The following is a 23,896-nucleotide window of genomic DNA, read 5'->3' on the forward strand; positions in this document are numbered from 1 at the left end:
TTGTTGAAGTTAATTAGCTTGGTCTCACCTCATTTTCTGTCACAGTGATCGAAATTTTCTCCTTCTCTGCATAAGGATTTGAAGTCACACTAACTTGACATTTTTGGAAGGTTGGTTCAATCCTGTGAGATGTCAACGTAAAAATAAAACAAAACACTTGGTAATTCAACTGCACTACCAAAGAAATCCATAATACAACATTTTTGTGAGTTTGATTATTATCATGACATTTTTTGTTTTACATGTTAAAAATACATTTTATTTAATTTCAGAATTTTGCTTGAGTATTCCTTTTATCTGTGGTGAAACAAGGGTGCAAGAAAAAAAATTAAAAACTTCAATACATTATAATTAATAACATCAGTATTAATCCCATTCATTTGTCAGAAGATTATAATACAAAGCCTGTTTGACTAATTATTGATAGCTTATTTTATTAAATCTTTGAACATGATAATAATTAGTAGATTTAATTTTCATGCTGAACTTCAAATATTTCTAATGTTTCAACCATTTACCATTTATTCTTGTATCGCTGAAATGACTTTGCCATCTTTTTACGAAGCGAGATGTTTTGTTGGGCTAGTGTTGCCATCTCTTCTTCAGTAAATAAGCGAGTTGGTTTCTGGTCACCGGATGCTCTCTCTCCTGTTTGTGTATCAGACTTCAGAAAGAAAGTGACATTAAAATAAAATTGTAAAATGTTTATGTCCAGACTTTTGTTTCAGCTTTATGAGTTAAGAAGGATTTCTAGACATTTAGAATAGACTAATTCAATATGATTATCTCATTAATGTAAATTGAAATGTTCCTGGGAAGATTAATGATTTAACATACGAAATCATACTAATTATTGAAGTTACTCAGCTTGGTCTCACCTCATTTTCTGTCACAGAGACATAATTTTTCTCCTCTTCACAAGATCTGGAATTCACTTTGAGCTGATATTTTATGAAGTTTTCTTCACCCCTGTGTAGATAGCAAGGTAAAAAAAAATAATCTGATCATCATGCTACAACTGCACAGCCAGATATATCCAAATTTTGCTAGCATACTGAGAGTTCATTTTATTTTGCCTCTAGTCTGTGGAGAGCCAAGAGAGCAAAGATTGTATTGAAATATGCAAGGGAAAAAAGAAGAGCCTTTACTACATTATCAATTAATAAGTGTTAATCTCATAAATCTGTCAGAACATTATAATAAAATGTCTGTCTGACTAATTATTGATTGCATATGGACCTGATTGCTTAAACATGACAACAATTACTAGATTATTTTCATGCTGAACTCCAAATAATTCTGATGATTCAACTGTTTACCGTTTGTTCTTGTATTCCTGAAATGATTTTGCCATCTTTTGACAATGCAACATGCCTTGGTGTGCTTGTGCCAACTGTTCAGTAAATAAGAGGGTTGGGTCCTGGCCACCTGATGTTCTCTCTCCTGTTTGAGTATCAGAGTTCAGTTGCAGATTCTCAGCTTCATCCACTTCTTTCTGGGTGAACAAGGTAAAGAGTAGATTTAATAAATACTTTTTTGAAAGGCAGTAGTGTTTTTGTGTTTGACAATTAATGTATCTGTTTCTGAAGTAAGAAAGGAATAGTTTATTAAAATTGTAAGGTGTTTTTGTCCAACTTTTCTTTTTAGCTTTATGAGTTAATAAGGACTTCCAGGTAATCAGAACTGACTGATGCTGTATGATTATTTAGATTATTATGATCAATTTTGAAATGTTCCTTGAAGGATTAAACTAATGCCTTAAAATACAAAGCCATAGACATTTAATACAGCACATAGAACATAGTAACGATTGGTCACCAAGGGAGGGAGACAGTGTCCATGCTGTGTGATTTTTTAAAAAACCTTACAGTTAAAAAATAACTCATACTTAAGAATTATTCAAGTTACGCAGTTTGGTCTCACCTTGTTTTCTGTCACAGTAACAGATTTTTTGTCCCTCTCTTCATAAAGTCTTGAAGTAGTTCTGAGTTTATATTTTTTGAAGGTTTCTTCAACCCTGTGTAGATGGCAAGGTGAAAAAAAGACATTTGATCAACATGCTATAAATGCACTGCCAAAGCTATCCATAATTTTGCTAGCAGATTGAGAATTTGCTATATTTGTCCTCTAATCTATGGTGAGCCAGGGGCACAAATATTGGATTAAAATATGCAAAGGAAAAAAAAGAACATTTAATATATTATAAATAATCAGCAGTATTAATTCCGTGTATCTGTCAGAACGTTATAATAGAAAGTCTGTCTGACCAATTCTTGATTGGTTATGGAGATAAATGCTTGAACATGATGTAGAGGGGTGAAAAACAGGTACAGTAATCAGTAAATAAAACGTAAAGTATAAAAATAGGCACCCCAACATTATTTTTCTTTTTCTATCCTTAATTTTTCATTGTGACATGTTCTTTAGTGTTATTTCAGTCATTCAGTGCAATACCACATATAGCCACTAGGGGCGCCTGTCGCATTGGTGGCATAGAGCAGGGTGGCAACACAGAAGAAGAATAAGCCTTCCTGTTATACGCTAATGTAAGTTCAAAGTATGTGTCAGCATTCCAGTAGATGGCGGTAATGCACATCTAAAAGTTGCTTGCCAACCGCCATAAAAAAGGAAAAGAAGAAGAAGAAGAAGAAGTATGTGTCATCTTTTCTATATCACAGGTCAGTAAAACTGTATTTTGATGCACTTATGTTATTTACCTTTTAGAGTTGAAGAAGTTCTTGAGCCGAGAGTCAAAAAGTGAGTCATGTTATGCAGTTTGTGATCAGTATCGTGTAAAACAGGACATATTTTTTCAGGCTAAATACTAATGCTAGCGGACTTCGTACGTGTGTTAAGCTAGCTGACAAACAGCTAAATGATTACAGAATTCATTCTGTATTTTTGCACTTTTCGAAACGGTTCTCCCACAAAGGACATAATTTTGGTCTTTTTATTTGCCATTTGGACATTTCTTTGTGGGTTATTGCAAAAGCCAGAGAAACCATATTGTTATGACATTTGATGAGTAAGTAATGGTTGCCTATGTTTAAAGCTTAGTAAAGAGACAGCATTAAAGGAGCATTATGGTTTTGTAGTTACTTTTTTTAATGTAAGAGATAAAATACTCTTATTCTTTTAAAGCAATGAATACAGTTAAAAGCTGAAATGCTTAAATATTAAAGCATGTTTTATTTGTGCAGAATAAAACTTGTAAAAGCTATTAAAAATAGTTAAAAGCAAAGTCATATATTTTAAGTTTGCCAGTTAAAAATACAGAAGGTCTGGGAAAAAGGGACAAGGTATTTGAGTTAAAGCACTAACTAAAAAAATAATATTGTTTTCAAGCCACTTGTAACATTCCTAATGTCCTTATGAATGAAAAGGATATTCATAATGTCTTTATGAATGTTCTTTTAAATCGTTCGATTTAAATGGATATTATGGCTATTTGTGATGTCATCTCAGGGTTATTTATTGCAATTACTTAGTGATACCTGAAGTATTTGGTACCTGAAGTATTGAATACGCAGTATGTTCATTACACAGAAGAAGAATTAGCATTTAACCTTCCTGTTAAATGCTAATGGAATCTCCATGTTTGTGTCTCATCTTTTCTATATTGCACCATCACATGTGGAAAGGACAAAGTAACCATCTTACCTTCAGTTCATCCGACGCAACAGTGATAGATGTCCAGCCAGGTAACAATGATAACAATTAGTATATTGTTTACATGCTTAACTTCAAATATTTCTTATGGTTCAACTGCTTACCATTTATTCTTGTATTCCTGAAATGACTTTGCCTTCTTCTGACGAAGCAGGATGTTTTGTTGGGCTAGTGTTGCCATCTCTTCTTCAGTAAATAAGACGGTTGGGTTCTGGTCACTTGATGCTCTCTCTAATGTTGATGGCAGATCCACAGCTTCATCCATTTTTTTCTGATTAAACGGGATTAGATTTATTAAATACTTTTTTTTTTTTTGAAAGCCAGTAAAGTCGGTTTGTGTTTGTGATAATTAATGTCTCAGTTTCTGAAGAATGGAATAGTTCAATAAAATTGTAAGATGTTTATCTCCAATCTTTCTTTTTAGCTTCATGAGTTAAGAAGGATTTGTAGGTAATCACAATTTGCAAATTGTGATAATAATTTGATTAGTATTGATAATTTTATTAGTATTGAAGGATTAAACCAGTGCTTTAAAAAAATAAAGTTGTTAAAGTTACTTAGCTTGGTCTTACCTCATTTTCTTTCACAGAGACAGATTTTTTCTTTTTCAGTGCACAGTGTCTTGAAGTCATTCTGAGTTTATATTGTTTGAAGGTTTCTTCAAGCCTGTGTAGATGGCAAGGTAATAAAATACATGTGATCATTGTGCTACATCTGCACTGCCAAATGTATCTATGATTTTGGTAGCATATTGAGTATTCATTTTATTTGATCTCCAATCTTTGCCAATAGTTCAAAGGTTATATTGAAATATGAGTGAATAAAATGAAAGCTTTAAATACATTAATAATAGTATCAGTATTTATCCTGTTAATCTGTCAGAAAATGATAATAGAAGGTCTCAGTGACTAACTCATTATTTGACATGAGTTAGTCATTTGACGTCCTACATGCCTGTAGGATGTCAAATGTTTAAACATGACTATAATTAATAGATGTTTTTTCTTGATAAACCTTGAATAATTGTAATGTTTCAATTGATTACCGTTTATTCTTGAATTTCTGAAATGACTTTGCCCTCTTATGACAAGACAAAATATTTTTTTTGACTTGTATTGCTATCTCTACTTTAGTATATAAGAAGGTTGGGTCCTGGCCACCTGGTTCTCTCTCCCCTGATTGTGTTTCAGACTTCAGTTGCAGATCCTCAGCTTCATCCATTTTTTCTGGTTAAACAAGGGAAAAAAATAGACATATTTTTTTTCAATTCTAGGCTGTGTGTCTGTGTTAATGTCTCACTTCCTTTATTAAGAAATGGATGTTTAAACTTGAGAAACCACACATGATGTAAAAAAAAATCTAAGGAGAAACAGTTTTATCTAAACTATACTGATATTGTAGTGTTTGTTCATACAATACTAAGCTAAAATGTGCCTCCTAAAATAAAAAAACAAACATAAAAAAACAACAACTTTGATTTAGATGCACAGTGGGCATCTGGAGTCACATTCACAATTTTTTTTTCTATATAATTAAAAACCTTTAAGCCTAAACTCCCTGATGTGACAAAAATGCAAATAGACAAACAGCTGTTTTTTGTACACAAGAACGAGGCTTCAAGCTCATTGAAACAAGCATAAAATGGCCATTATATTTCTGAATAGAACCTAACATATTTACATGACCCATACACCTGACATGTCTTGTACACGGATATACTACTCGTTCAGAAGTTTACTAAATATTTGAAAGTTGCATGTCAATTTTGTTAAAACCTATGTACAACACTATGAGTAAGATTAAACATAAATAGCACAACCTCTTGGAAAGTCTCACTTACTCTTTAGTTTGTTCAGGTGGAGACCCCAGTTAATGTTGAAGCTGAAGTTAAATTTGTTGTTATCTGATTGGAAAACAAGGCATATTTGAAATTTGAAAATATCTTAGCAACAGTCTGGTTATTTGTTTTCATTTATTGTTCTAGAATACTCCAGTTGCAAGTTGATGCTTTTAAAATTGTTTTCTTTTATTGCTTGTTTTGTAATTGTAATTTAGTTACAACATTACTGTTGTATATTATTGATGTTCTGTGCAATTCTAGCATTGTTTGTCATTTTTAACAGTGTTATTACCATGGCCACAGTAGTTGTTTACATGCAGAAGTAGGTTTCAAAAGCAGGAAATCTAGAGTGCAAAACTAAATTCTCAATAGTTTGAACAGAATAATTACAGGGAGAAAGCAGGCAAAAAAAAAAAAACCTGGGAGGTTTTTTTCTTGGTTAGAGATTATAGTACATTTTTCTTAATTAAACAAGAAATATATGAAAATTGTATTAAATCTTCCAGTTTAGAAGGTTTGATTTTTCTCTAGATGTCTGAGTATTTTAACACAATTTTTTTAACCTTCAGTATTAAGATGACATAAAAAAGTTCACTTACAAACCTCTCATTTAGTGTCAGAAGAACAGATCTATTTAAACCTATTAAAAAAAAAAAGTCCCCAAAATGTATCTAAGGTAAAAATTCATGTAGGACAAAACAAAATGCAACAAAAATATTTGCAATAGTTATACCCCTAAGTAGAATGTGGTAGTGTATTAATGATCATTATTACATTTATTGAAATAACTGAATTATAAAGATTTGTAGTCCTCTATTCCTGTCTTGTGTTTAATTCCAGTGTCGTTACTGTGCTTCACCTTAAATTATTTTACGAAAGACAGAATTATTTCATGCAGAAAAAGTAATTAAAAAAATTCTGCAACGTACAGAAGGCCAAAAACGATCTGTCCATGCTCTTTCTCAGCTGACAAATTGCCATTACTGCCTTCACTTTTGTGTCACTGCACATTTGGCAAACCTTTTATCACAGCAGGGTGGAGGCAGGAGGGACACAGGTGCAGCCATTAAAACGAATTTGATGTGTACAAAGTGGCAAGCTCTCGTAATCGCAGCGATTAATAATTCTCGAGCCAGGAAATCGTTGATCAAAGCTGTAAATGTACTCGTTTTCCGTAACAGTATCTGATGTATCTACTGCAGTTTATGTCTAACCAGGTCCTGAGGGTTGCTCTGTTGTTTCGAAGAGCTGAGGATAAGTTTGTGTGTTTCAGCCTCAAATAATGAAAAAGAAAAAATATATTTATTTAAAAGCCCAACAGTGAAACTTTTTACCAGAATGAAACAAAGTAATCGTGAAATGTTTTTGTTTCTTGTTACTGTGTAACTAAATTCTTAGTTTTTTAATTGCATAGACAATGTTTATAGACATCTTGGTTTATAATAATATGCTAAAGTGAATAAAGAACCGTATTATTAGCCTCAAAGAATGCTACAGTACATCTTTTATTCTTTCATCTTTGCTTTTTTTCAACCTGCAACTGCAGCAAGAGTGAGTTCAGTTGAACGCTATTTAAATTTTTTTTGTAGTACAATAAACCTGCAGTTTCTCCAAACTGCTTCAAATTCTTTTTGGAACGCAGAATTTGGAGCAACAGAAGCCGGTGACTAAATTTACTTTACAAAAAAACCCACCTTTAACCGTTTCTGTCATTTAGCTAAACTTTTGTAGAGGACTCTAAACCCTCAAAATGGTTGTCTTTTTAAATATTTATTTTAACACTTTGTCAGGCTTTGTGAGACAAATATACAAATAAAACAATGCAATGCTCTCCAATCTCTTTTGTTGTCAGAAAATGCAATAAAGCACACAGAAACACAGATTATTGTATTTTCACAAACACACTCACACACACACACAAGTCTTTACTGTCTCAGTATTTAGAATTTTATTATTAGGTATGCATGTAAGTACATCTTTTGACCACTAGAGGTAGCTTGAACATTACTAAATCAGGGCTTTATCCCTGCAGCTTAGTTTTAATGAATGTTATTCCAATTTTCAATCAGTTGTTGTATTGATCAACTTCTAAGCAGTTTATTCAGATGTGACTATAAGTTTTTTCAGTGGCATATCCTCACACTAAACAACTGAAAACATTCTTTAATTTGAACTTGTACATGAATTTGACTTAAAAACAATTTTTTTTTACTAAACTGTTTATTGGCAACTTAATAATTTCTATCAAATTGCAATGCATTTTCATATATATATTTTTTTTAAGTTGTTAATCAACTTGAGACTCAATCGATGTGACACAGAGGCCTATTTAAAAAAAAAAAAAACTTTTCAAAATATGAAATAATAGAGAAAATGCAATTGAATTGAGGCAGATGCACCCATATATGTAATAATGAAAAAAATATTTGAAATAACTGGGACTGTGACAAACTAAGATGGACATTGTTGTTGGCAAAGTGTGACATCTTTAGGTCAGTAAGTCTTCATTGCAACTACTAAATGACATTTATATGAGTAGTGGTTGTTTGGAAGGGCGTTTGCAAATTATACCAGAAAATTATTTGCAACTGTGTGCTTTGGTTAGATTAGTTTGACATTGAGCTGGTCAGGAACAAACACTTCTGGTTGGTTTGGTGTCAAACAAAGACTAAATATGTGGTAAAACATCTCATGCTCACCTTAAGTATAATAAGAACCTGTTTCACTTTAAAAGTTCCTGCTTAAAGTAAACAGTCAAGAGTTCCTTGAAGTAGCAGGACATTTAAACAGAAATATGGTGACCACTAACCAAAAACTGATAATTGTAAATTTTAACAGATAAAAATAATTCAAACTTGGTCTAAATTAATAAAAATTAAGATAAACAAAAGCAACCTTTTTCCATAAATACCTAATTTCCAACACCTGAATCCTTCAGAAAGCCTGTGGGTTGAGCTGAAGAGCATGAGAGGATAATGAATGATCTAGAGAGATTGTGTGAAGAGGGATGATCAAAGACCCATCTTTGTTTTGAAATACAATAGGAAAAGACTAAGTTCTCTTTTTACTGGCAAAAGGGGCCTTTAAACAATATTAACAGCAGGGGTGCTTATAATTGTGGCACCCTGCTATTACCCCAGCCCTTGTAGACAGCTCGCATGTTTCTGCCTTTTCCTGATAGTTTTGTGACAGGATAACAGTGAAAGAACTGTGCTTACACTCTAAACTTTATGGAAGTTAATGACATTTTGTTTCATCTGTTAAAACACTGAATGAGGAGTTTACGTTATTGAGAAAAGTTAAAAAATCCTACCTGGAACTGAAATGTCCAATAGCGTGCAACAAACCTTTATAAGTTAATATAAATCAATGCATCATATGAATATGAGATCAATTATGTTTGTTACAGAAGACAAAAAAATGTAAACAAAAGTAACTTTTCAGAATGTATAACCTGCAGCAGAAAGTAAAGGCAGACCTGGCACTTTCTGTTGCCGCGATTTTTGGCAAAAGCAGTACAAGTCCACACTTTATCTTGTTAACAGTTTTCAATATAAATCAATAATACATGCTTGCTGGCAGGCTCAGCGGTGCTTAGCAGTGATTTCACAGAGTGGTACACCCAGGAGTAGGCAGACAGGCAGGCAGCTGGGAAGCAATTTTGCTACTTCGCTGATGATGAGCCCCCGGTGAGGCAGGTGCAGGGATGCAACAGGGGTGTGTCCAGTTGATATATATATATATATATATATATATATATATATATAGCTATAGCATTGGCATGTACTAATATAAATGTAGCATACATATATTGCTCCAAGCACACTTTAAGCAGGTCTTACGGCTTTCTTCTTGCAGATCTTGCATAAGAGTCCATTACTACTTGTGTGAATTGTTCACAACTATGTCATCCACTCTTCAAGTTCTCCCACATGAACAGTGCATCTCCACAAAACCTCCACCAGAGTTACGATGTGACTCTTAGAAACAGAAACATGGAACCTACGTTCTGTATCCACTCTGGAATCAGGTTTCAAAAATCATAGTTCCTGGTCCACTTTTCATCAGTGTTATTCCAGAATGTGTTGTTTTGTGGTGCATGTTCTCATGTTTGCCTCAGTCATTAACTTCCTGTTTCTCACAATAACTTCTTTTTTGACAAAACTTGTAGTTTCTATGTAGGAAGTCATCCTGGAAGCAAATGCTTACTGTAATGAACAAATGATACACATCTCCATCTGTTTTGTTTACAATCAGGGTCTAATGTATGACATTTACCATTATTAAAAAAATAAATTTTAAAAGCACAGACTTGGTTCAGAATACTAAAGAATTAAACTGACAGTAACAAATAAACTCCACTACAGTAGCTAAATACCAAATAAACACTTTTAGTCTATATTGCTCTTATCTTAAACATAGATGAAATATTCATGAAGACAACATAAGCAGTTCAGCAACACCAATAAAGCAATTAATTGGACAAGACTGCTTTGAGCTTATATAGCAAGATCCTCCAAAGTGCAGGACACAAAGGGGTTTCTTCAGTGGCTATAAAATTGGGAGATTCAACCTTTATTTATTAACCTTTATTTACTGTTTTTTTTTATTATTATTTTGTATTCTACTCAGTTTTCATCTCCCTTCAAGAAAAATTTTTAAAGATGTTTTTTCTTTTAGTTTTCTTGTACATACTCATCCCATCACATATAGTAGGTGCAAAATCATATAAAAATGTCAACTGGTCAATTCTACAAGCAACCAACATGAAAGAGCTCCATGAATGCTCATTTTATGAATGCATTCACAACCAATATAATGGTGCCGAACTGTATCAGTCACTGTATGAAATTATGAGCTTTTAAATTACTGGAAATGCTTCATGGAAATCCCATTTTTCCATTCAGTCCAGCTAACAGCTCTGCCCAATGTGATTCGGTCCAGACATCAAATTGAAAATTAGTGTTTGGCAGATTAGTCAGTCGAACTAACTGAAACCTAAGTCTCCTCTTTGTGCCATGTGGACAATAATGAATGAGCCACCTTCAAAATGTATTCATATTCTCTTTATGCCATTCATTACACAAAATCTAGAGTGGTGCTAACCCTTCAAAGATCAATTCTTTGGAATAAAAGACCAAAGCATGTCAATGTGTATTAATTAAGCTGCCATTTTGTTTTGTTCTGTCATGTCCTACACTCATTCACTCATTGTATGAGTGAATGAGTGTAGGACATGTGATACAAGCAGGCTCAGAAGGCACAAATACTACTTAAGAAAACAGATGTCTGCAAAACATTCAAATTGAATGTAAACTGATCTGACTTTAACTTTTTTTGTCTCAATTCTTGGACATGAGCACAGGTGCATCTAATGAAAATTAATAATATAATACAATAGCATTATATCAATATAATAATATCCATCCATCCATTTTCTGTTCACCCTTTGTCCCTAATGGGGTCGGGAGGGTTGCCGGTGCATATCTCCAGCTACGTTCCGGGCAAAAGGCGGGGTACACCCTGGACAGGTCGCCAGTCTGTTTCAGGGCAACACAAAGACATACAGGGCAAACAACCATGCACACACACACTCACACCTAGGGAGAATTTAGAGAGACCAATTAACCTGTATTAAAAAAGAGTATCATCTTATGCTAGCTTTGGACAAAACGTTTGGCTCTTTTCCTCTTTAATCTTGCCCGGGATCTTCCGAGTCCTTGGCGAGTGACGCTCTCAGTGGGCGACGTGGAGCGACGGCGTGCTGGTAAAACGAAACAACACAACGTGTTGACGTCACAGATCACAGAGTTTAATCTCATACAAAGCAATGAACAACAAAGCTGCAGAGGAACAGAGATATGCATTTTCTCATGAAAATAAAAACACACAAGGGAAGACAAACGAACACAGAGACAGACAAAGGCGCCCAACGTGGAGAAAAGATGGTAAAAAACTCTCCGTTGGCTTGCTGACTTGTACTTTTTAATGAAAGAGGAGTTTCCCTATTTAATATATGCAGTCAAGGCGTTTCGTTCTTTGACCAATTAGAAACTTAGAAACTCCCCTCATCACAGCCCCGATGTCTGGTTTTTGTCTAGGCGAAAAGGGCGGACGACTTCGTCCTGGGCCGCGCCAGGTACGGAGAGAGGCGCCAAAGAGTCTGTAACTCCTATCAGAGTGTAAATTTTATAGCTTTGTGTCTGTCAGCGGGGGAGGAAAAAAGGCCCTGCTTTGGCCTGCTTCTTCAGCTGAATTCCCAAATGTTCAACAGAAAACTATTCCAAATTAAAGTGTTGGCTATACCTTTACACATGTCGTGGATTAGCTATATTAAGCACCAAACAATAATTATTTTCTTTACACCTGACAGTCATGTTTTTGGACTGTGGGAGGAAGCCGGAGTACCCGGAGAGAACCCACGCATGCACAGGGAGAACATGCAAATAATAATATATCAAATTATTATATCAAATTATTAATATAACACAGTGCTGTCACTTATTTTAAAGAATGAAACTCCTATTATGCACATTCATTACACATAGAGTGCCTTTATTTCTCTTAATTTTGATGAATATGCCTTACAGGTAACAAAAACCCAAAATTCAGTATTTATAAGATTAATATAAAAATTGTATTTTAAACAGAAATGTCAGGCTTCTGAAAAGAATGCTAATTTCTATACACAATATTTGGTTGAGTGATCAGCTTAAGGTTCTGACATTATTCCTTTGACAGCATCTTGTAGGTTATCTGCATTCTTGGGTCTGGTATCTCTCACCTTCCTCTTGACAATGAATAATACAAAATTTGAAATATTTTAAGAATTAATACTTTTGCAAGAGACTTCCATACACTTCGCAAGTCCACATATACACTTCCATTGTGGAAAAAAGGGTTAATTAACAGACAATAGGATCCTTTCGTGGAAAAGGCTAGTCATAAATTAATTTTTCATAGACAGATTATAGCTCCACAGTAAATCACTGTGTGTCATTATGGCCCACTCAAGAGACTTAAAACTTCTGGCTGATGAACCCTCAGAGGACAAACTGGCTCTAAATCTCATTATTCAAAACCAAATCTCTGGTTTTATTATATTGTGCTCTCTTTGGATAAGTCACACAAATGCCACTGTGTATGTAGCAAGAGAGTTTCATAATTATATGCTCATTCACAAAGCATGACTAATCCATTTTATGCCCTAAGATGAACTGCTACTTATTTAGGGATGAAGCAAAATGGCGACTGGAAGCTAAAGAGTGTAACAGAAAGTTCCTCTGACAATCAAGAATAGCAGATATAAGGTAGATTCACTAAAGTTGAACTTCACTTGCTGCTGGATCATAGTGAATCAAGGCCAAAGTAAAACTAAAAAGTTGATGAGAATGAGAATTAAATTAAAATAATCTGCTCTGCATGGTGAGGAACACTGTATTTTCTGCATTAGTCAAAACATATTTTAGGTGTAGCTGTTCAAAGAAAAATATAAAACAATATCTATGAAAGCTGGTAGATTGCCAATAAAATTCTTACTAAACTGACACTCTGCAGTTTATTTGAATTTTTTTGTAAAAATCTGTTGTTACAAATGATTTCGTTTTCAGATTTGAAGATAGTTTACTAAAAGAACCCAAGGCTGCTTTTCGCAAGTTTTTGACATCTAATTTAACTATGTCTGCACCACCTCTGCATGGATTTTTATATTAAATGTAAAGATTTGCAATTAAAGTAATAAAATACAAAAGTTTATTATATCAAAATTGACTCTGAAATGTCATCTTATCAAATAAAATAAATATAAGTTTACTCAGAAGTAATAATGTTTGAATATGATACAGGCATTTTCCTGTACATAAAATGATCTCAAATGCTATACAGATTTCTTTTGTATCATCAATTTAAAACACAGCCATGCTTTGCTCTAAACCAGTTTCGTTGTTACTGCTTTTGCACTGGTGTCCATGTCCAGGTTGAAGGCGAACTTCTGCAGCCTCAGAGTTTTTCTTGCTGGATTGCATTAGCTCCATCCTTCAACTTTCCGAAGCTTTCCTTTCTCTAAAGAAGCAAAACATCACCACTAGTGGATTTATGCAACATTTGTGTAGGGTACAACTCATAGTTGTCTTGTCAGCATATTCTCCCACCTAAGTTTTGTCCTCTTCTCTGATTAATGCTACACTCGCCAAACCAGTCTGTTTATTTGCATGTCCATATCTTAGCAGGTTTACAGCTATAAAATCCTCTTCAATGACAAATTGAAGGCAATATGTAAATTGTTTATTAAAAGTTGTGGTTTCAAAAAAGAAACCATGGGCTTTCAATTTGTTGACAATGTTACATCAATTTAGTGAAAGCTGTGGCCACTAGATGGCAGTGTTGTGTGAAGAGCGTCAGCTCCTTTTTATGTAAACGTGTATTCTTAGCTTTTATGTGTGGAAACGCTGAAGTTTAACCAACACCAATTAATGTCATTGTTGCAGCTTACTCTCATTTTGTGATGCTAATTGAAACAGAGTCTTCCTCCTGCTGAACCCCATCAAAACGTTATTGCTTTCAAGGATTGGTGGTTCAATGGTAAACACAACAGATCGGTTTGGACTGATGGTGTCTGGCTGTGTCTTGAATTACTGTCATGTGTAAGATTAAACAACAAAGACTAAAGACACAGGTTGATGTAATTTGAGGCTAAACTTTAAAAGTTATGACTTTCAATATTACAGAGCAAGTTTAAAAGGACTTATTGAGTGCTGAAGTGGGATTTTAAAGAAATGGAAATCACTTTATGCACTTCTATCTCCCCATTCCTTTCCTGCAGCAGCTGCCTCTTCACCTGCCTGAGCCAAAACCCATTAATCGTATCGAGTTGTACAGAACTCAGCTGGCAGGCTTTTAACAAGAAACAAGGAGTTGATAGCTCACCAATTCTGTTTTACACTTTCTGTGATGGATATCAATCATCTTTATTCTTACAATTGTCTTTAAAAGCTTCTCTTCAATTTTTGATTTATCACATTTTTCTTCTATTATCTTATGAGTCAGTAAGTATAAGATCCTCAGGCTGGTGATACTTTAAAGCACACAGTTGAAAAAGGTTTTTCTGTCAAAGTTCCTCAATGACAGAAAGAGATACCTAAAGAAATATGGGCAGCATAGTCACAAACTTGTGAATAAGAAAATTAACGTCAGTTACAATTTTGAATTATTAAAGAATAGAGATCATGACAGGACCCAGGACACTTTCTCTTCATGATCCAACGTTGAATAATTTTATTGGAGACTACTAACTGTCTTAAGAAAAAGGGATTTCAATGATTGTGGCTCCAGTGATTTCAATAAAAACAATTATTTCTTAATGTGATATTTTCATCACTGAGTAAATGTAGTTAAATACTGACTCTTTCTGACTGGATCGTCGTTTGAATTTATAGATAGAAAGTAACTCCCCCTTTTATTGTATTTATATATCCTGAAGTGTGTATGAAAACACCATTTTATATTCATAGAACTGTAATAATTGTAGGTCTTAAAAAAATACCCCTTACCTGGATTTTTAAGTGGTTTTAGACCCTTGTTAAATGCTTTAGAAAAAAATTTGCATCAACACTTCTGTACACAAACCAGTGAACTGGACTTAGAGAGATTATGACCTGATTATGCAGTTAGATGAAAAATCATTAAGCTTCAACCTCTAAGGATAACCCTTTTCCTGTATTATTTCAACTTTTAATGATCTCATTTTATGTTTTCCACTAGTCTCCCATATTTTATTCATTTTGCCTGCAGCAAAATGACAGAGGCAAAGGCAGACGGAAACAACACAGACAGAGAATTAATGTTGGATAGAAAAGGGACAGAGAGATGAAATCCCATTTCACCAAATCTTTATAAAACAACAAAACTGAAGATGACTACACATGAATGGAGAATCCCTCTGAAAGAATCTGTTCAGAGTCTGACTCACGTCCCAGGTCATATGGAGTCTGTGTTTGTCGTCGTCACGTCACGTACCTTTGATAGATGGTAGGGGCAGAGAGGAGGGTAAGTGAAAACAGAGGAGAATAATACTCATTTGTATTCCGTTCATCCAAATGTGCAGTTTTTATGAAGAAGAGAATTTAAATAACCTCTCACTCCTTAAAAGAGCGCAGAGGAGCCACCGCTCCGACACTCGAGAAGAAGGTCTGGGAAGTGTGACAAATAACACCATTTAAAAAAAAAAAAAAAAAGCTTCTGGACCATCTGTAGTAGGACCTAAACCAAGAGGCCAGCATGAATACAAAAAGAAAAATGCCCGCTGCAGATCCATTTCATGAACAAGAGCTTAAAGGTTAATGATAAAACAATTGAGGAGTTAGAAATTAAATAGTGCCTTCAACTGCCTGACTTATTTACTGGAATAATAATAACAATTTAAAAAACAATCCTTAATTAAAATGATTCAAAGAAATTTGCTCTGCCTAACAGGGTGTATAAAAATGGCAGAAATGTCACATAAGAAGTGCCCTTCACAAAATATTTTACAAATGAAACTGTTTTAGATCAATGAGGATTATCAAAATTAAAAAGTGATATTTTAACTCTGTGATGTCACAGGGTTTGTAGTTGTGAAACATAGGATTCAGAGTTTTTACTCCTTTGTTCTCCAAAGGTTGACTTTTGTGGTTCCCCAAAAGTTGCTTGAACTTTGGCGCAATTTTCTGAATAAACACAGATGGAGTCCGGTTTATAGGTCGCCTTGTTTGCTCCTTTTCACCTCTGCCCATATATTTTCTGAGGGATCATGGCTGTGTGATGACTATTCCAAAGCACACGTTGCAAGTGTTTTAGCTTAGATTCAGTAATCGTTTGCCAGACCCATTTTCACCTAAAACTTAATTTGCTGGCTAATATCTTGAAATATTGCTTTAGTATTTCCACATATTATTTGTTTCTAATGATGACAGCTATTTTGTGAAGCACGAAACTCCCCTTTGCAACAAAATATTTACATAACTTGTTCGTGCCACAGCCAGGATGGGGTTCTCAGACTTGCCAGCTTCCCTTTCTCTTGTCCAATTCTAATGTGATCCTTATGGATGAATACTTCAGCTACATTTCATCAGACCAAAGGATATTTCTCCAAAAATTAAGGTCTTCATCCCTGTGTCCATTAACAAACTTTAATCTGGCTCTTTATGTTGCTCATGTATAATTGGAGCAAATACTAACTGTATAGACACTGATTAATTGGTGTGTTTTGACATAACATCAAATGCAGTCTATAACTTTTGGTTGATTAAAATGTTGCAGCCTTTAATGATAATAGAATGTAAAAGTGAGTTTCCAGAACAAGAACATGGAGCGCATCTTTAGCACAGAGAAAAGTTTTGGGATATTTTCTACAGCTGAGACAGAAAGAAAAATAACTTGCTTTGCTGGAGGGCTAAACATCAAATCTCCATGTGTACAGGGTAAGAACTGAAGTAGGGTAGCTTTAAAGACAGGCTATTAGCTGACTTCAGGATAAGTCTGCTTTGCTGAGTGACAAGGTCTTGAAACACATTCACAATTCAATTTACCTGAAAGAGTCAGAGAGTCGCCAGCAGAATTTCAATAAAGCAGTTGAAGGGGAAGAGTTTAACTTTCCTTACAAATGTCTAAACTTTGAATGAAGTAAACTTTCTCTTGAATAAATGTATTAACTTAAAATAAACAAAGACACATTCATACAGTACTTTGCTTCTGTTTACCCATATGATTGTAAGACAAAAGAATACTGAGAAAAAAAATCTCCCAGGCACATATACTGAGCTCTAAAACATCACCCTCCAGTATTGCCTTAAGCAAATATTAGCAACGATGGAGCAATGGAGAATCATTGAAGTCTATTGTTGTATCAATAGGCTTCAACAACTTTTTCAAATACTGCTGAAGGAAGGAATCTATTCTTTATTGTCTCAACAGCAAGAGCCAAGGATCATCAGTATTTTATTGTTGTTTTTTGAAATTCAACAATGAGTAATTTTTTATGTTCCACCTTGAAGTAGGCATCTGTCCCACACAAAATTTCACATCCATGTCTTACCTTTGGAGAATAGTCCAAGAACCAGGATACGGAGAAACATTTTAAATGATGAAAACATACTTTTCCTCGGGTGTTTTTGTTTCTTCATTAAAGCACTTTTGAAATCAGAATTATTTTCACTGAAGACCATCTACAATAGAGCCAGTGGTACATGTACAACTGTTTAAGATCCATGAGTTAACAAATCAAAGCATACCAAACTTATACTTACGGTCGCTCAAATTGCAGGGGTTTTATAGGAGGAAGAATAAAACAACCAAATGTTGGGAGATTGCCTTCAAGTGTCAACATCTGGTCAAGAAAACACTGGTGATGTTCAGAATGGCGGTCTTGACGTCACTACATAAAGTATAAAGTACAGCTGTACTTGAGTGCTCCAGTATAGTCCTCAAAATAGGCCTGGGATCTACCCTCTTCCCAAATTGCCAGAACTTTGAAAGTTTTCCTGGTCTCAGAGTGCCTAATTTAAAGTGTTGGCTGCAGCATTAGTGATGCTCAAAGCCTATGCTTTTAGATCTCATGCTATGCAAGGGCAAGACAGTGCAGAAAGTCAGCGTGGTAACACATTGTTAGTTAGAAGAGAATGAATGCAGTCTGGTGCTGAGCCACTGCAAAAGCAGGGTACATCAGCATATATTTGAAAACAGGAGCACGTGTGTACATCTAATAAGGAGGAGGTATTTAGGGAGGCTTGGAATCCATCAGTGATTTGAGTATTGTTTTATATAAAGACAGCTGACTCTACTAACTGTTAAGAAAGACCTTGTTAATTAAAGGATAGTTTCAAATTGTGATGTGGTAAAACTTTCAAACCTTGATATTTTTTTTTACATTTTATTAGAGTTTGTTACACAATATGCATTTGGAATTCTTCTCTAAGTTCAAAGTACCTTTTACAAACTGTTAAACACATGTAAGATCATAAATACTACAGCTATTGTCAACAAATTAGTATATATGAAATGTTTAACAGTATAATACTACCTTCCAGGATACAAATTGCATTGGGTAATGCAGCTCATCAGTCCTTGCATATTTGTTTCTCTGTCATAGAAATACCAACAGTTCTAAGGGTTATTAAGTGTATTATGTAGTTTGCTCAGATTACGAGCAAACTACATACAATCACAATTTCAAACTCATGAAATCTCTGTAAAATGTTTTCTGGCTTGCCAGCAAACTAAGGCTTAATTATAAGCAAAGTTACATCACTATTGCTTACTCATTTTCATTTTGAGTGGCATGTAATTTAATAAAACAAAAGGTTTTATGTACATATTTTTCTACACCTGTAACACTGTTGTGTATCAACCTTGCATTTCAAAAATAATGTGCTCAAAGTAAATGACAGTTTACCAACGCCCTAAGAATTTCCAAAAGAGTTCAAGAGCAACACAAAGACTCTCAGTATAAAATAAAAATATGCAACACTGCTGCAATATAGCGCAAGTAGCAGATGTGTGAATTCCATATGGCAATGACCCATTAATACTGTTTCCTAATCTCACTCTATCTCATAAGGATGAAGTTTCTCACCTCAGAGTGCAAAAGAAGTTCAAAAGACATGGCAATCTTATTACCTGATTAATTCACCAAGTAATTATTTGACCTGTTTGATTAACTCTTAGACAACATTTTGAGCCCAGAACTTTCATCCCAAGACTGTAGAGTGATTATTAAATAGCAAAAACAAGAAGATGCAACCCTGATGTCATGAAAAAAGAAACTTTATAACTATTGTACAAAACAGGGATACATCATAAGCACCAGACATGCTTCAAAGATCTAACAGGACTTGATGTTTTCACATTTAGACATGTAAAATTACCTTTAAAAACACATAAAATATGAAAAGCTCTTTATAGAGACTCACATTCACTAGTAACGTTGTTTATTGAGGAAAGAAAACAAAAAAATATTGTTTGCTCTATGAAGACTTTTTCATTTCAGTTTAAACATTTTTCTCCTATGAGTTCTGACTTTATTTTATAATTCATAACAAATAAAGGCTTATTAACCAAAAGAGTCACCACATTTGTATTCTTGCATGAAAAAGATAAGTGAAACATTTTCTACATAAAAAAACAAAATAAAAATTAAACCCCAACGTTTTGCCACATTATTTTCCCCTCGGAATGTGGGATGAAAAGCACAGCATTCTGGTTCTGCACCCTTTCCACTACATTTCTTGCCAACACTGCTTTCTATTGTTTCTGACTGAAACAAACAGTCTCTCTGAGATAGAGAGATGTTGGGACACAAAAGGACAGCACCAAACAGAGACTTTTATCGGAGCACTGGCGGGGAATGTCAGTCACAGTGACACAAATATTTATTAAAGGATTATGATCTATGCCCCAGTACACTCATGCACATTTACAGTCACTCACACGCTAATATACACACACAACACCAATCACTCAAGGGGATGGATCCTGACAAGCATATCTCTAGCCTCTTTAGCTCTCCACAAATCTGTTAATAAGTGGAAATGAAGTCTTGATTAGAAAATAACCATCCCAAAGTTGAACAATTTGAAGGACACACTTGAATGTTTTAAGTGCAATAAACTCCTTGTGACTTCGGCTTTATTCAACATTTTAAAAGTGTTGATAATGGACCTCTTGTCTTCTGACAACACCTCGAGGTGAAACCCGAAGCTGTTTGTAGCGCCATGATTTTTGAAAGCCTTTGCTGTTTGGTCAGATTTAGACATCAACAAGAACATGGTGAAGTTTAGCCTTCAAATTTATTTTGTTTACAGTTATGAAAAAGTGGTTAGCAGTGTTGGCATGAAGTTGAGGAATTTGCAGGCTGTAATTTCAATGGATTTTCTGTCCAAGTTTTCCCTGTACTTCCTTTAGGAGATTCAAAAACAAGGCTATTTCTTAAATTGGCAACACTAAAATACAATGTTATAACAACCAGGTTCTAAGAAGACTTCCAGAAGCAACAAGCAACATCAATGCATTTGTCAAACTGTCTTAACTGAAACCTCATGGATTTTACACAGCAAATGCAGGACATTAAACAGAATTTAATTAAAACAAAAGTTCTGTGAACATAAGAAACCGTCAGCTTTGCTCAAATGATTTTGAAAGATTGAACTGACCAATAGAACAAGGATTATAGCCAGTAGATTTTACCTTTAAGTATTTGGAAAGTCTTTGCCTGCCTACAAAATGTTGCATCATACCCACAGTGATTCCAGGTTTTGAGAGACATTTTTCCTGGTTGTTTTGAGCCACATGATATCTGCACTCAAAATTGTTGCCTTCAAATACTGTCCACCATTAAAGAGTCTATATAAAAGTTTTATTATGCCTGCTACTAGAAAATAAAAAAAACAGCACTTTTCCACTTTCTAAAATTAAATGATTTCATGTGGCGCCAAGTCATGATTCCAATTATTTCACTCTCGCCAGAGTGAAAATACAAATTCCCAAACACGTCTACATTGCGATGACACTGAGTTACTAAGTGCATAATGATACATGCAAAGGATTTATTATGACTCTGATCCTATTTGCTTATTGCTGTTTATATTCTGGGGCTGCTGACTGCTAGAGAGGCTGTCACATTCATCTCCTTTATTCAGTCTTGCACAACTGCACCTTTGTGAACCAGCACAGCCATTCCGAACACTTCGGTCAACATCGGAATACATAAAACATTTTATTTTACTCGCTGCATTCTCAGTGTGTCTGTCCACCAATGTCCCATTTGGATTAACTGTGACTGTTTACAGGGGTAGGGTTTTTGACTTGATAAATGCCAAGCTTTATCTGTAGTAGTATAAGAGGTGAGCTTTTCAGTTAAATTGGAGCTTAACTTTGAGGTAGTATGGTTTGATATCATCTAAGCGTATTCAAAGACATTGGTGCCACAATATTCCTGGATAATTTGCGGTCAGTAACGAAACTTCCCAACAACCAACACAGAAATTGTTTCTTGCAGTGGCACTCTGATGAACATTTTGAAGTCAGTAACCAGAGCAATGGCTGCATACATATTTGCCTCTCTCTTATTTAAAAACATGAAATTTTCTTTGCACATATCTACAAATAAAATCCCTTAATTTGTTCAGACAATCATTATATTGGGGTCGACACTTTTCACATCTCCAGTCACCAAAGCGACAGGGAGATTTACCGCCGTTCTCCCTTGGTCAGAAGTATCCATTTACGATTCTGAGTCCAGTCTACTGTGCTTGCTGATAGCTGATGGGAGTCCTTACAACTTTCATTACCACTTCAGGTTTTGGGTTTGATGTGTGCCACAGGTTTAAGGTCTTATAGTGAAATGTTATCTGTTAGCTCCCTTGTACTTCCATTTCGTAAAAAACACAAACACAGCTGCCTGTTTATTTTGCTGCATCTGTGATTCTGACTAAACAATCTTTTTAATCATTATATCAATCTAAGCTCTCAACAGACGTTTTATTTTACAAACATAATACAATAAATTATATACAAATGAGTAAATCAGGAACTGCAAAACTATAATACGTTAAGTATCACTTGTTGATAGTTGATAGTGTGTATATCACTATCCTAATGTGGACATAAATTTAAATTTAAATCTCAACTAAAAACCCACCTGTTTAGAATTGTATTTGAAATGTAATCAATTACAAATTTATTGATGGAACTTGACTTAATGCTTTGTTTTGATTATTGATTCTATGTTGCATTGTGTTTCTGTATTTGTAATGATGTAAAGCACTTTGAAATGTCTTGCTGCTGAAATGTGCTATACAAATAAAATTTGATTGATTGATTGATTGACATTTGGTTGTTCGCCTTATTCTTTTGAAAATGACAAGCGATTGTCATTTCAAGTGGTTGACAATCATTGATCATTTGATCTACTCCACAATCTTTTGTGGAATAGATCAAATGTCAAACCAAAAAATTAAACTCCTACCAAAATCAGCAAAACAGCATAATGAGCTTCATCATCCATTTTTTCTCCAAATAATCAATATGTCACAACATGTGTGTTGTTTTATTACTTTACAACAGTAGCAACCATGGCTAAGTGAGACAAAAAGGGACACAATTACAATAGAGTCAAATCAAAATGTGATCTTATTGTATAAATCCTCAGTTACTTTTACTAACAGAAAACGAGGTGATTGAGTTGCTCCTTTTTTTTATAAGCAATGAGTCATTCAGTATTTAATTAGTACTGTACAGGAACAGCCCCTTTGGAAGACTGTAGCTATTTCCTTTACTGTAACTATATGCAAATAACCTGGGCAGCTGCTCTGCAGTTTAATTCAGTTATGTGTATTCTTTTTGAATGCCCATTGTTCATTTCCTTAGAGAGTTAGAAAACTGGGGGTTTGGGAAGTTTTTTTTGTTTTTTTTTCTGTTAGCGTCTATAAATTTCCTTCACATAAAATTCAATTCTCATAGCTTGCAAGTTAGAAAAATTGCTTCACTTGACAAAGAAAGCAACTATGCACTCTGGCTCTGAAATCTTGAGTTGCGAGGACTCTATAATCTCTTCTTGCATCCTTCAAAGAGAGGACTGAAATCTTCATGTGTGATCAAAAAGAGGGCTGTCACTCAGAAGGTGATTAAACCACTGAATGCCAGTCAATTTAGCAGCATCAAAATGTTTAGCCTTTTTGTTTGATTTGATATTACAGTTGTAATCTGAAAAAAATATGTTTTCAGGTTATAGTGGCAATATTAAATCTGTCTGACAGGTTTCCAAGATTAGATGCAGCCCTTTGTGTCATTTTAGTTTTCTCACTGAAAAAATTCATCCTTCAAATGTAAATTCTGTCTTTGTAATTTGAATGAGAATCTGATTTTGATTGTACCTTTTAGCAAAGTGAATAAGCCTGGAATGAAGAGACCTACAAATAAAACACAAAAATCACATAATCTGTCATTTTGCTGGTATCAGTGTACATCGACCCAAATGAAGCCTTCCGAAGATGGAAATGGATCAAGTTTGCAACTCTGGGGTTACTGCAGAGATATGCAGCACAAGGCATTAATTCATGTCAACTTTTAGTGGATCTATTGAAAAAAGAAAAAAAGCAGAGCTACAATCCCATGGTTTGGCTCATACTTAAGCAAAGAAGAAGAAGAAAAACATTTATGGCTAGAAATGTGCAAATCTGTAAGACACGTACAGCTTCAACCGTTTTGTGTAACTGTGGGGAAAACATGTCGATATTAAGCATTTACTACTGGTGATTTGATAATTCAGCCAAAATTAATTCTTTTATATTTGTTACTTTGTACTGAGCTCATGCAGTATGTTATTTTGTGTATATTTCACCACTAGTTAGAACGGGC

Source organism: Xiphophorus hellerii, chromosome 8 (genome assembly GCF_003331165.1).
Source record: "Xiphophorus hellerii strain 12219 chromosome 8, Xiphophorus_hellerii-4.1, whole genome shotgun sequence".
In the NCBI taxonomy this organism is placed as follows: domain Eukaryota; kingdom Metazoa; phylum Chordata; class Actinopteri; order Cyprinodontiformes; family Poeciliidae; genus Xiphophorus; species Xiphophorus hellerii.